Genomic DNA, 15,237 nt, shown 5'->3' on the forward strand with positions numbered 1-15,237 from the left:
TTTACACTTTCAGTGATATTGCGCTGCTTAAAAGTTCTTAACTCATCTTGTTTCTTCCTCTTAAAAAGGAGTTTTTTTCCCCACTGTCACCAAGTACTTGCTCGTGGGGGGGTTTGGTCTGATTGTCTGACTGTTGGGGTTTTTCTCTGCATTATTTTAGGTCTTTACTTTACAATATACAGCGCCTTGAGGCAACTGTTGTTTTTGTGATTTCGAACCAAATATGATCAAAGTTTCAGACAGTGATCTTAGCCAAAGCGTCAGGCTTCTAACTTCTTTATATACTCAGTTTTTCTATATGGTCATCTCAGCCACAGAAAGAGTTGAAGACAAGAACAAAACATTATATTTATTTAATTTACAGTTTGTTTTTGGGACCTCCATTGTGGCAAGAACAAAAAGCGGGGCTCACAAGTACCAGGTCCTATTGACAGAAGCCAGACGAGGGGCTGCCAGTCTGAAGTGAGATTTTGGGAAGGGATACCTTAAGATGAAGGGGATACAATGGCTTATTTAAAACAAAGGATTCACTGAGAAGCTGCATCAAGGACCAGTATATAACAAATAAGGATTTTTTTTTTCTTTTTTTGAAGTGTGAGTCATGCCACTCAAGCTACTCTAGCGGAGTCCCAGAATAAAAACATGGAAACGAGCATAATAGGTCCCCTTGAAACTAAAAGAGGATACACTTTCCTATGCAGGTGGCAAACATTTAGAAAATGATCAGAGAAAAACCCTTTTTGTATTTTTTTCCACAGTTGTTGGTATGTGACTCACAGCACTCGTAAGTAGCATATTAACGGTTATGTTGGGCAACAGTAACAGTAGTAACTCTAGAAGGATTAATGTGATAAAAGGAAGAAGATGGATTTGAGTTTTTTTGATCATTTTATAAAGTCCTGCTATTTTGGAAGCAGAGTTCATTGACTCTTCAAGAGATGGTCAAGTTGTATTAATGCTAAATGGTATGATAGTTGTGCTGGCTGTAACCGATGCACAAAGACCTACAGAAATTAACAACGTTCTTTGATCCCGCTGTCGTCTCGGTGTGCTTTCAAAAAGAAATCGTGAAGCAGATTTAAAGCATTAAACTTTTAGTTCTAATCACATCAGGAAAGCCGGGGCCATTTATCCTCCAAAATGTTTCAAAGACGGCTACCTTTTATCCTGCAGTAGGAGCCTTTTTTCTGACCAAGTGCGGTGTTCTGCTTGTGGATAAACAGGTGTTAAGTGTGAACGTTTGAGATTAATTAAAGCTTGGAAATCAGTGCTTTCAGGGCCATGTCAGAGTGTATGTAAATGAGAAATTCAGGAGGCAGCTTGGATCTGAAGAATTAATCTAGGATAATCTATTGATCAGTCCTGATGATGACATTAATCCCCGCGAATCACTGTCATTGATACAGCCACATAATGGATTCCTATCAATGGAGCCAAATATGGCTCCACCGCATAACTGCAGCGCTAAACGAGGATATTTCTGTGCAGACGTGAGCTTAACAATAACTGTGAACGATAGAGAAAAATGAAATTGATAATTAGAGATAATAAGCGAAAATCACTAATCAGATCAAGCTGAGAAGGTTGTTTTTACATTTATCATGTCCACATTTGTAAAGATGTAGTGGAGTAATGTACACAGAGATGAACTCTTACTTCCTCTGTGTGTGTTGAAACCTGAGCTCCTTTTTCTGTGGTTGCCCTTGAGAGTGCATTTGTAAAGAGACTCAGAAACTAACCTCTCACGCTTCACATTAAAATGTAGTGTCAGGCATTCTGCTCTACAAAATCAAACAATTAAAAAAAGAGACAAGGACTTAAACTGTTATTCACTTCATTTGTGTTTATGTGTCCTAACATTTGGACAGTGTGAGAGTCTCTCCTCTGCTCTCTGTTTCACTGTGTATGTGTCTGTTTAACTGAAAAGAGGACAATATGACGTTACACCGGCCGAAAGTGGCTGGTGACCAGCTGAGTAACCACCGATTACTAGGGAAAATTAGTGTTGACCAGCTGGTTGCAAGTAATTGTTAGCAGTTGATGTGAAACGAAAAAGCCCCAGTCACACAGAGGAACCAACCACTGAACACTAAGGTAAAAATACAAATTCCCCCAACCGGTTAGCAAAGAGGTTTCTGGAGGTTGCTTGTTATTATTACATTAAATTGGCCATAAAGGGATTTATGGTCATACACTGAAACTTCTGCTTTGGTTGCTACGGTAGCAAATTAGTGCAGTCGCCTGTGTTTTGATTGGAAGGTGCCAACTTGTTTGCAAACATTAACTAACTACTAGTGAAACTTTGAGATGCAGTCCAGAAATGGACACTATTGACCTTCAGAGTAAAACATGTTTTTTTTTCAAATGTGTTTCTTTCATCAGACAGCTTTTACTTTGAAGGCAAACATTTTCCTTTTCCAATCTGTGTTGCACTTTTTCAAGTTTCACTACCGTCTGTAGGTTAGTTGGCAAGTGTTTGCAGACAAGTTGGCATCTTGCAGGCAACTGCAACAACCTGCTAGCAGGCAAAGCAATCACAAGGAAGATTTTGCTGTAGTACTCCCTTTGCGATTGATTTCACCCAGCAACAACTAGTAACCACCCACTGGCGACCACCGGTTGGTTACCAACTCGTCTTTAGGCCTGTGTGACTTTGGAAATAAATCGACAAGTAACACGTTAGTATTGACAACTGTGTGTCATAAAACTCACTACCATAAAGATAATAATAATCAGAATCAGAAAGGGTTTTATTGCCAAATGTTGAGCAGGTTTACAACATTAGGAAATTGCTGCGGTACTGAGTGCAAACATACTGTCAGATAACGCTTAAATAAACATAAAAATTAAAATTAAAAGTGCTAAGTAGATAGATATATACATGAGTGCAGGTGGTGATCAGTGCCAAACATGGAATGATGCAGTGAACACAGTGTAGGGTCATGTGTTAGTGGTGGGAACAGTCATATGGTAATATGGTCACTACAGTGATTCCTCATGTTGATTTTTCAGTTTTTACTTTAAATGGAAACAGAACTTATATCCTAATCAGTTGCAAAAACAACATCTATACTGGCTGCTTACTTGCATGTGTCTGTTTCATTATGTTTCTTTAAGAGGAGTCCACACTATTTTTTACTTTACCTGAAATCTTAGGGCAGGGCTGCATGCTGGTTTGGGGTGTTATTCATTGAAAATCAATATTTTCCATTTCTGAGGATGCAGAATGAATTACTACTGAGATGAGCATTGTGGAGAGATTGAAGGCTTAGTCTGAGGCATCACTCATCTGAAGACTTTCACAAGGACATTTACTTCTTTTCCCTTGGAGTTAACTCAGTGAACATGGATCTCTGTTTTTCTCACCACTGTCAGAGCACATATCATCCACTTTGTCCTGAAGACCATGTCGCACAGCAACAGGAGAACCAGATGCACACGTGTAGATACGATGACAAATAACTTTGAATTCATCAGGTCGTTAACGATGTTAATTTGCTTTCTGGGGCTAGTCCTCTGGGTTAGAGCTGCAACATGTTCTAAAGTTCTTATGTTAGGCCAGTTAGGCAAAGCTGCTCTTTTTAATGAACATGTCCAAAGAATGCCAACCATGTAATTCGGCAATGACCTCAAATCCTTTTTGGAAATGATGAGCTAAACACAGGCACACTCTAATTAATGAGCCACTCACAATAGGAATGAACAAATTATGGAGCCAGTTTGAAATGTCAAGATAACCAATTATCAAATGAAAATGGCCATTAGGTAGTTCCTTCTGGCCACAGGTGATGAAGCCACCTGAAATAATGGGAAAAGCAGAGGCAGAATGGGTTTTATCATTGTCTTAGGCAAAGTATTAGATCAGCCTTAAATGTAAGGTGCCTCGGGGGCCGAATATACCCAGAGAAATTTAGTATCCATAGCATAAAATGAATGATCATTGGCTTCTTAAAGGATAGATGTGCTACATGTAAAATTAAATTTTTAATGACAATATAGTTGAACATTTTTCCTGTTTATGTGTCGTGACATTGCAGCGACCCCATACTATCTAAAGCCACCTTGTAATATATAATAAAGAGAAAAATGTCCACCTATGTTTGCGTTTCTTTGTTTCCCGGCTTTTAACTCTGGCTCAAAACCACTACCTCAGTAACAGCGTGATTCTGAAGTAGTGGTTTTCATGATTATTACTTTTATTTTGAGGGAATATATTTATGTTACCGGGCCTTATTAAATTTAAATTTAAATTCTTTGTGTGGTTGGCCAGTGTTGTGCTAAGGGATCTGTGCAGGCCAAATCCTTTTACCGCAACACCGGGCAATGCTAACATCATCCAGAGTTAACCTGAAATTATTATGTACAGCTCTCCACTAAGACTCCTGTGGCACAACAGAAACAAACAGCCAGTGCTTGAAGATATTCCAGAAGGCCCTTCCAGTAGAATGGAGACTGTAACAGCAACGTATTAAATCACAATGAAGAGCACGATGTCTAGGTGTCTGCACGCTTTGGCCGTTAAGCTTAGTTCTAAATCTCCGCTACGTCGGCTGTTAAATGACCTGAACTCATTAACTTTGTTCACTTTGATTTTATTTGCAATTCCGTCAGCTTACACAGATCATAATCGCTTCTGACAAAGGTACCAAGACCTGCACCGTCTCACAGACAGGACCCAGGAGATAGACATCATGTTTTAGTGAAGAATGGACTTCGGAGTGACTGGCAGATACCTCACTGAGACAGAGAGCTCTGGCAGTGTTCCAGCGAGAGGGAAAGAGAGAGACACACAGAAAGAGAGAAAAGGCAGCATTCAATGGGAGCTCCACTGGAGAGGATGAGATGCCCTTTCTGTGCGCGCTGAAGGATGGACAGAAGGGGGGCAGGGAAGTGGAGGAAGAGAGAACAAGGGAGCAAGAGAGGAAAAAAAAACAACGGGGAAGAGAGAGGAAAGGAGGAAACTTTTCAGCCTGTGTTTTCCATTCAAAGACATTTTGACAGGGCAGAGCCCACTCTGTGGCAGGGAGTGGAGCCATTTTGAAGTCTCCTACCGGCAGCTTGAGGGAAGCAGGGAGCCAGAATAGATATATCTCGGGGCTGCCTGGTTTTTTTTTCTCTTTTCTCTTTTTTTTCCTTCTCCTTCCACCGCACTTTCTTTCCCGTTTTTTGACAGCCAGCTCCGAATCGCCGAGCAGGTGTCTTCTCATTTTCTGCTGAAACAGTGGGACAGTGCACACAAACACTCCCTCGCTGTTCATAAACAGATAAACACATGGGCGGACCAGACAGACAGGCAAACAGACACGCACACGCTTGCACATACATATAAACACAGCGGCGGCACTCAAGAAGTAACTATGCATTGGAAATGACTACCCTTCACACATAATGCTTTCCACACGGCTGCTGAAGTTGAGAGAGGGCGCGAGAGTGTGTGTGCGGGGGGTGTGTGAGAGGAGGGGGTTGGAGGGACAATCTGTGACTATCTCCACTGACACAAAATGAGTGTCAGAAAACAGAGCGCTATTTTCACTTTAATGCATGCAAATAACAGGCAGCCACTGACACAGGGGCGAGATTTAGTATGCTCTGCAATTTTTAGGTCACAGGAGAAGGAGGGGTAATCCATCCTTATTATCCCCTCACCAGATCCTAATAATGTGGCTACTGTTGCATGCTCCGGCTCATATTTTTCCTCTTTTTTTTTCTTCTTTCGGGAGGGTAGGTCGCGGGGCTGCTGAATTAGAGGAGTTATTGTGCCTAACTTCCCTTTTAAGTGTCAGATTTTCAAGCTTTTTCTCTGTGACAAGTGTCGAGCTCATTGATGTTCGGCGGGTTGAAGGGAGGAGTACAGAGTGTTGACACTGGAATTAGCACAATATAAGTAGCCTCGGACCAAATTTCCTCCAAATCAGCCTATTCATGACAGCCACAGCAACCCTTGTCCCATTGAAAATGAGCCTCTGAATAGATGGTTTAAGAGGTCCTCCTTTTGAAGTCTGAAAAGCAGTGTGTCCCCACTGGTGTCAGTGATTAAGTTGTGACTGGGTGTCTGAGTGTCTGGGTGGGGGTGAACAATGTCTACACAATGTATATGCCCCTTGTACTGACTGTCATGATATGGTGCCAGTGCTTGTAATTGCTCAGTTCTTTGAAGGCTGAGTGAAACATTTAAATATTTGGACATAAACACATTTAAATTTTTTTATTAGCTAATAACACTTGGTATATCTCAGTGTGGTGTGCAATGTGTCCTTAAAATATTTGAGGAACTGAATGATTAAAAAATAAGTAAAGATGAAAGAATAAGTGTCAGCCTTAAATAAAACAATCTACAGCAGATGAACAGCATCCAAAAGTCACGTCCTAATGAAATAGTAAAAGAAATCCAGTAAAAACCTGATATAGGACCTGAGAGATGCATGTGGCCCTTCACGTGATCCATCTAGTGTTCACTGACACCTCATCAGAAATGGTCTCAGTGGAAGGCTGGCTGTCAAAAAGCCATTCTTAAGGAAGAGAAACAGGGAGAAAAGACTGAGGTATGTCAAACTATGCAAAATCTGAAATCAGTGAAGCAGGTCTGATGGAGTGATGAATCCGAATATCAAAGTTAGGCTTAAATCGTCATCAGTATGTACAGAGGAGGTCAGGAGAGAGGTACAACAGTGAGCGTCTGCAGCCATCTGTACAACACAGAATTATAAAAACAGAAAAGTACCAGCAGATTTTGATCCACCATTCAATACCAGAACCTAAGCTTGGCATGACAATGATCCCAAACACACTGCCAATGCAGAAAAGCATATCTGGATAGAAAAACACACAGTGGTGTACTATCAGTTACGGTTTGGCCTCCCCAGAGCCTGGACATCAACATTGTTGAAGCAGTGTGGGATCATTTTTACAGAGAACTAGAATAGAATAGAATAGGATAGAATAATCCTTTAATTGTCCCACAAGGGGAAATTTGGTTGTAACAGCAGCCAGAAAGACACATATACAAACAAACAGTACACAGGACACAGAACAGAAACATACACAATTTTTCTTACATATTTACATATGGACAATGGTTACTATAAACAGAGTACTGTACAGTTATTACATTAAATAAAAATAACTACTAAAAAGAACTATTCCTAAACACTACTGAAAGAAACTGGAAGAAAGCTGCTTCAGAGAGTTCAGGATGTGTTGAAGAATAAATATTGACTTTCAAGCTCGTTAGAATTGTACAAACTGTTGTCTTATATTCTGTCTCTCCATGTATTTTTTCACCTTTCATTAAATCACTGTACCTATGTCTCATTTTCCAACCAAAAATACTTTTTTCGACATTAAGTTAAGAGTTGTATGCTGTTTTAATATCAAAGTATTTACCATTTTTGCCTATTTCACACATCCAAATGGAAAAGCCTCTCAAACAAGAACTTTATTAAATGCTAAAATTTGAATTTTCTGTAAACATGTGTGTTTAGCATGTGGTTTCAAAGCAACCTAACCCAAAGAAAGGATGCCAGTGGACCCGGTAGATGTTTTCGATAGAAAAGGTTTTATAATAGAAATTATTGATATTTCTGTATTTGAAACTACTTCTTTGAAATATAGCATCATTTTAGATGATACGTAATTACCAGTTTACTATCTCAACATAATGAGATCTTATTATTTTTGTTCATGGTCTTTTTCAAAAGTCAGCAGTGACCTAAAAAGAAACAGGAAAGACCTTCCTCAACGTTAGCACACATGACACTAAGGATATCTGCACTTTGTATGCCCATCGACCATCCAAACCACCACTGCAGCTACATGGGCACCATGAACGCATTGCTTCAACCCCTGCTGGTCCTGTGTGGAGCACCCTTTATATTCTTCATAAGCAGGAGAAATACGGCTCCGGTAACCTCCAAATCTTTCTCATTGAAATGCTAGCTGGTGTGCTGACGTTAGCTACTAGTGAGTCTATTCCAGTAGCATAAGACGTGATGTGGGTTTATAATTTTTTGAGTTATGTTACATTTGCCTGCCAAGTCCTACGGACAGATGTTACTTTTTCAGTTAGAAATAAACTTCTACTAGACATTTGTGGTCTGAATAGGCCGAGCTGTTGCGTACTTTTAAAGGAGGAAACCCTTGAATTGGGAAACAAATGGAGACTGTGTGTGGCATCTGCACAGTGTACATGTTCAAATGATTAAAAAGAAAAGCAGCTGAGCAAGCTTGTGAGTATTAGTATGCAATGTGGCAATAAGAAAATTAAAACTTACTGAAATATAAAACATACTAATAATAAACAGCATGACCAATGGCTGGCTGTTTTATCTGTAATTAGGGGAAGTTTAGGGGCTGAGTGAAGTAAGTGAAGAATATAGAATTGAAACAAACCCTCATTCACTTATAGTAATAAGAATAATCTAACCTTGTTTATTTTTGTTTAGCTCTGTCTATTTTTGTATCATTCCCCAAATTTAGTGAAGAGTCCTGGCTTGCTGATATTTTTGACCAATGAAATTAATTCTGAAAGTTTGAAATGTAACATTTTAGCTGGTCTGAATGAATGTGACAAATGTGCTACTTGAAATTCTAATTACTCTTAAAAAGTCCATGTAAAAATAGTCCAGTGTCCCAAATTAAAATCCTCATTCTATCACTTCTGAAAGCGTCTTCGCTATGGCTTTCATTTGCATGACTCAGGTGTGCGAATTCTTTAATATGTCACTGGCTTCAGCCTGTGCTCTGTTAGAGTGAGATTTTTGACGCATTTAATAAAAAAAACACAAACAAATTCAGAGTATACTGTAAGATACGGTGATTAAAATGCAAACCATCAAGCTGTATCAGTACTGGTGTCAAACCAGCAGCAAATATAACTCATGAAAGTCACCGCTGTTCTGAATGGATGTGTTTAGAAGGAACCGAGAAGTAGGCATGCTGCTTTCTCTTCACATTAAAAGGCACGGCGCCATCCATTTTACCCCCTGTGACTAGCTGAATTATCTGGGCAGTATTGAAACTTTTCTGAACCAATTCTATTGTATTGTGATCTCTTCAACAGTTCTTGCAAAGCCCAGAGGGAGAAGGCAGAACAAGGCGTTGGGAGTCTCAAAATAGCAACTCGCCAGAGGGAGTTAGAGAGAAAAAGGCTCTGCTGAGCTACACCGCCATCATGCCGGACTTTTCCTTCTCCGTGCTGTTGAGTCACCGCTTGTTGATGTTTCTCTCTGCGGTTCAAAGCCGAGGATGCCGTGACATATTACCTCTCGGGCAGCATTACAAAGAGTTGCCTAAGAGTGGCCCGGCTGGCTGCCTGCCCGCCATTCTGCAGACTTTTTACACATTCTTGACGAATGGTTGTATTTCTCTCCCGAGGCCACGCCGTCAGAGTACACAACGAAGGGGCTCGGCACGCGCTCGGCAAGGGACAGTGACTGACACATCCACGTAGCGGCGTATAGGGAAAAACAGGCACATATGCGCAGAAAATATGCCCACACGCAAGCAGTGACACATATGGATACGCACGGGAAAGCAGTGAGAAAGATAAGGGCACGCACATACACGGATGCTAAGGGTTAGGCTCATTCCTCTAACAACGGGGAGTGTCGACACAACGCAGATAAGACACTGAGTGGATGTGATTTCTGTAAAAAGATAGCCCTGACAGGGGAGACTGTCATTTAAAAGGCACTGTTCACATTTAGACTGGATTGCATCTTTTTGTTTCTACCTCTCAGAGAGTTTTTGTGCTAAAGTGTGCACACAGAAAAGAGGAATTACCTCGCTAATATATAAAGCCTTAATTATATTATTTAATGCCACTGCTTGTGTAATGTCTTAAAGGTTGAAAATATATATAATTATGTCATCGTCTCTTAACTGCCACACTTCTTGCAAAGTCCATAATTAATCAAATGCAAAGACAGGCCAGCTAAGCATCTGCGTTTTTATGTTATTCAAAGCCCAAGAAATTATCCTTCCAACGACGACAAATAGGCTGATTTTTTTCAGACTGTTTAGGGAATGAAGAGTAGAGTTATCCAGCTGTCATGGCATAGCATTAATGGCTGGATGAAAATAACCGCATATGCAAAAGGAAAAAAAAATGAAATGGGAAAGCCAATTAAGGAGTTGCATGCATCCTGAATTGTCCAGTTGCTGTTATGCATAGCACATTTCCAAAGAATGAAATAACTAATAACGTATGAAAATGAACTTCTTCTTTTTCTTCTTTTTTTAAAAAACTGTGACAGCTTATCCTGGATTGTAGATGTGATGTTGCTGTTATACTCATTATTTCTAACATTTCTAAACTAACTTTCACACTTTCAAAGCAAACAATTATGATCGTATTCCTGCTTTCCACATGAGATATATGTGGGAATTATCTGACGTTACAATGGTAAAGTAAAGTTCCATCATAAACCGTTACGAAGAAAAAACACCCGCTTCTTTTGAATCTGTAATTTCGAAGCCGTGCTTGAAATAATGGTGCCAGTTTTGCTTGTTACATCTAAACTTTCCACTGTGAGCCGAGAAGAATACCTGAAGTCTTGTTGGAAAATTGCTAGCATTGTGGTATCTACTGCATCACGGATGAATGCCAATTAGCAAGATTTTGGAGCAATAAAGCAGGGCTGGCAATCGTGCAGTTGGAATGTATGAGTTCAGCATTCTGCATTCAGATTGCAAATGCAGTGCCAGTCAGAAAAGTTTTCAAATTTATTTTAGACTTCAAATCAGAGCAAACAGAGCAAAAGCAAAGAAGATGAAAGCTTTGCTTTAAGCCACACTGCTTTATTATTGTCATTCATACATTTTCTTTTTTTCTTTCTTTTCTTTTCTTTCTTTTTTTGCTAAATTATATTTTGCGAGGCATGACATGGTTGTATGGCTGTGCCTGGAAAGCCACGGGTCAAACAGGTGGAGTTAGGGTTCTTTTAGGATTTTCAGAGATAAAGCTATTCTTGTATAACAGAATCGAGTCTGAGGCTTTTGCTGTTCCTGAATATGATGCTAAGATTAAGATTCAATGCAAAGTCCAATGTAGTGACCAACGTTTTTAGTCCAGATTGCAACATTTACTTCATAATAAGTGAAAGCAACAAACATGCCTATTTCTACTTTAATTTGACCTAAAGTAAGCTAAAAATCTGCCGCAGTGTTTTGAATGTTAATCTAAGTTTCTTTTTGTTACAAATAACACCTCCAAATTTTCACTTTAAGTACTGTATCATACTATAGTCATACAGCAGCTGGAGACAGGAACCCGGCCTAAACCATTTGGACTTGTGATGTCAGTGACTTTGAAATGCTTGCTCTGAAGGTGGGGACCAGGTCTGCGACCGACTTTGGTGCTAGATGGTGATAAAAATGGAAATAAGTTGGAGTCAGTCTTTTGAATGAGGTCAAGTTGGCAGTTAATTGCAGTGTGTTTTTGATAATATGACAATGAACTGTGATAAATGGGCCAAAATCACCAACCTGTTGCTGCCTGCTGCAAATATGTTCCTATCTACATACACAGAAAGCCACATTAAACAGGAATTCATGTTAACTAACATTCAGAGATCTGAAGCATAACAAACAATGATGCAAAAAAACGTGCTCAACATGCACATCCTTACTTTGATATAGAAATATGACCAGTATACAACCAGCTGGCAACTCGTTAAGTCAGGTCCCTTATTATAAAGAGAAGTGTTGCACGCAAGTTGTGCTCATCTCAAAAAAATGAATCACACTGATTGCAACATCTTGGTAATCTGTCTGTTTATAAATTAGAAAGCAAATATTTACAAACCTTCACCAGTCTGTCTGAGAGTGATTGCAGATTTGTTGGCAGACAGGTTGCCCACCACCAGGCACGTGCAATCACTTTGTGATCAAAAGTGAGATCCTCAGCTACTTGCAACCAGTCGCTAAATGTGAAAAAAATTCAGTGCGGTCACCGCTATTTGTAATTTTATTCTAGTGTCACTAAGCCATAAAGTGGCCAACAGTTTGCAGAGCATCACTTGCCTCTCAGTCTACAAGCTTTTTTACAGAACTGTGTACATATTCTGTATGCGTGAATAAATTTGCACCATGTTGCTCAAAGTCTTCTATTCAAGTGTAAATATTATCCTCTAACAGCACAGAAACAACACTGCAGCTTTGCCTTCATGTCTTCATCTGCACTTTTAGACATTGTTATTCTGTATTTACTAAGTCCGAGTAGCAGACCTTCTGCTGTGAGTTGAAATCTAGCTATTTAGCAACCTTACTTGCAAGTGATCATTTTTATATGCAAGTAATTACTTTGAACTGCAACATTTGTCAGGGCGCAGAGGCTGTGATAAATGTAGAGAAAGGACTTGCCGAGACACTGGAGGAAACAAATGCGAAGAAGATGGATATACTGTATGTGCACTTTTGTTACCTATAAAAAATTAATCTGTAGAACGATTATTACATGGTTAGGATTTAGGTGTCTCTCTCCATTAAAGCCCTATTGGTGAAATGTGTCAAATCAATCCGGCAAACCTATAATAACACTAAGGTGTATTTTTGTGCTTCAGCCATGCAGCCAGTGATTTCAATACTCCCATTCTCTCATCAGCGAACTACAGGAATGTAATTTCATGTTGACAACTAACATAATTGCAATTTTATTGCGAACAGTGTCACAGCACTACAATATGCATTAACCACTGTAATGTATGTAGTAAGGACATAGGCAGCTTGTATAATGTTTATGAAATGAAAAGCATTAATTCGACAGACTGTGCAATCATCTCGGTTTTTCATTTTCTTTTCCCACATTTCGTTAATGCTTCCAGACTGTCCATGGGGAATGAGCAAAATAAGTAAAAGTGAAGAAATGTGTAAAAAGATGTGTTTCTTTTAAAGCTATGACCATTTGGAAATCAGCCATTACTCAACATTTGATTCAAAAATTCTAACGTGCAAAACATTTAGTCTAAAAAATACTTTTTTCTGTGGCCAAATCATGTGATGCATCATCTCTGATCATACCACATTTTAATCTCGATCAGTCATAGCGTGGGAGTATGAGTCACTTTTTTTGAACATCTCATTTTCAAAACACCTCGCTCTCACTGATGAGGTCTTTGCAACGGCATTGAGTGCTTTCCCTTGCGTCATTTTAGACCACTCATTCACTCCAGAGCCGGAGCAGTGTTACACACAGATATGATAATGATTTTCAGTGATGATGCTGAGCCTTGATCGCTAGGGTTCTGCTGGTAAACATGGTCTCTGACTCATCTACGTGCTCATTTTCACTTAGTAACTGGATATTCCAACAGCCTTGGGGCACAGAGTAACTGCTGTTATTTCTTGCCAATTCTTGTTTGATCAAGTGGAGTCACACTGGTTAATAAAAAGTGAGACTTCAAAGAAGACATCAGTATAAATGTGATTGTGTTTTGTTTATTATTATCACACAGTCACTGGGTCAAGATTGCGACAGTTTTTCCAGTGCAGCACAGATGCAGTAAATAGGTTAACTTTATGATGTATTTGATATCCCCCATGTTCCTGTTGTCATAATAATTACTGTTGATCTAGGTTCAACATTTCAAATGAGCAATCACATTCTTATGATGTCATAGTTCTGCAGCGTGAGGAAAAAAAACCCTGCCGAAGTCCATTCAAAACCTCCAAAAGAGAAGAGTTAGGATCAGGGTTACAGGGCAATAGTTGAAGCTGTGCTCATGGGGTAATGGTTTGGTATAATGCTGTTTCCAAGCTACAAAACTATGACATCACAACAATGTGATTGGTCACTTGCTATGTTGAACCTGAACCACATTTGTTTTTGATGATCCAGGAACAACACCAACACAATAGTGCTAACATTAGCTGGCGCTCATGGGTGGAATAGTGCTCTCTGTGTTTATGTTGGGCAATCCAATATAATATAACTGATTATTAATACAGTAGGACCTATGGTGGCGCAGTGGTTAGCACTGTTGCTTCTGGATTAGGCCTTTCTGTGTGGTGTTTGAATGTCTTCTATGTGCCTTCATGGGTTTCCTCCAGGTTCTAAGGCTTATAAAGTGTTTTATGTGTCTACTATAACATACTTAAAGTCTGGTTAAATATGGCTTGTGGTCTTAAGTGCTTTGAGTGGTTGGAAAAACAAGAGAAGTGCTATATAAATGCCAATCAATTTACATGTCTGTGTGTGGTTGTCTGTCTCTTCGTGTTAGCCCTGTGATGGGCTGGTGACATGTCCAGGGTGTGCCATGCCAAAACAGCTCATCACAGGGTAAAGTAACCCAGTATTGTAATCATCTGACTTAAACAGGACCAGATAACCAACACACCCATCAATGTTTAGTGCACGGATACATGATGAAGTTAATAATTATCTGTCTCGCTAATACAGTCAAAACACTGTGAGTCATACAGAAAGCAGCCCTTATTTCATACATAAGTCAAGAACTGCTGTGTGTGTTAGTGTCTGAGTTAGAAAGCTCTTTTTTGATTTTCAGAGAAACTAATCATCTGAATGATCAAGTGCCCGCAGTGCATTTGCACCACGGAGCTCTCTCTGCTGTGCTGCTGTCCGAAGTGTTTTGAGCGGGTTTGATTTTAGTTCGACAATAGAGGGCGCAAGTCAGCAAGGATAAACCCACTGCTGGAATTCAGAGAGCCGTGTGCGAAAGATGCAGCTGCTGAGACTGGCTGCCTCTTGTCCTCTCCCCCTCCTTCTTCCCATCCCACTGCCCCTCACTCATTCACTCACTCATTACACTCATCCACTGTATCTATAATTTCACATGCGCACAGCGCCGCAATGCTCCCTTATGATGAAAACGGGGGGGGGGGGGGCACCCCACCCTCAGTTCAAAGTTGAGGATATCCACACGCACGCGTATTAAAGCACGTTTTTTCTTGAATTGAATTGAATTGAATGAATGCTTTATTGGCCATATGCAGGTTGCCCCGCAGAGGAATAGGACCCCTTTGCACCTAACACGTTTTTCTTTGCACCTAACACGACAACGCGTACGTGCTGTAACAGAGACGAATCCACCTTAAGCACCTTAAAAATGTTCTCATTTACGTACCTCGCACCGTGCGTCCGCACAAGGCAATGAAATTATGCTGCTGGAGAGAGCGTCCGCGAGCATGTCAAGGATGTCTCTCAGAAAATGTGCCCTGCACAAGCAGTTAAATGACAACTGTAGTATTCACACACTGCACACACACACTGCACACACACAC

Source organism: Perissodus microlepis, chromosome 3, assembly GCF_051167445.1.
Source record: "Perissodus microlepis isolate ML-2025 ecotype Zambia chromosome 3, ASM5116744v1, whole genome shotgun sequence".
NCBI classification, from domain to species: Eukaryota; Metazoa; Chordata; class Actinopteri; order Cichliformes; family Cichlidae; genus Perissodus; species Perissodus microlepis.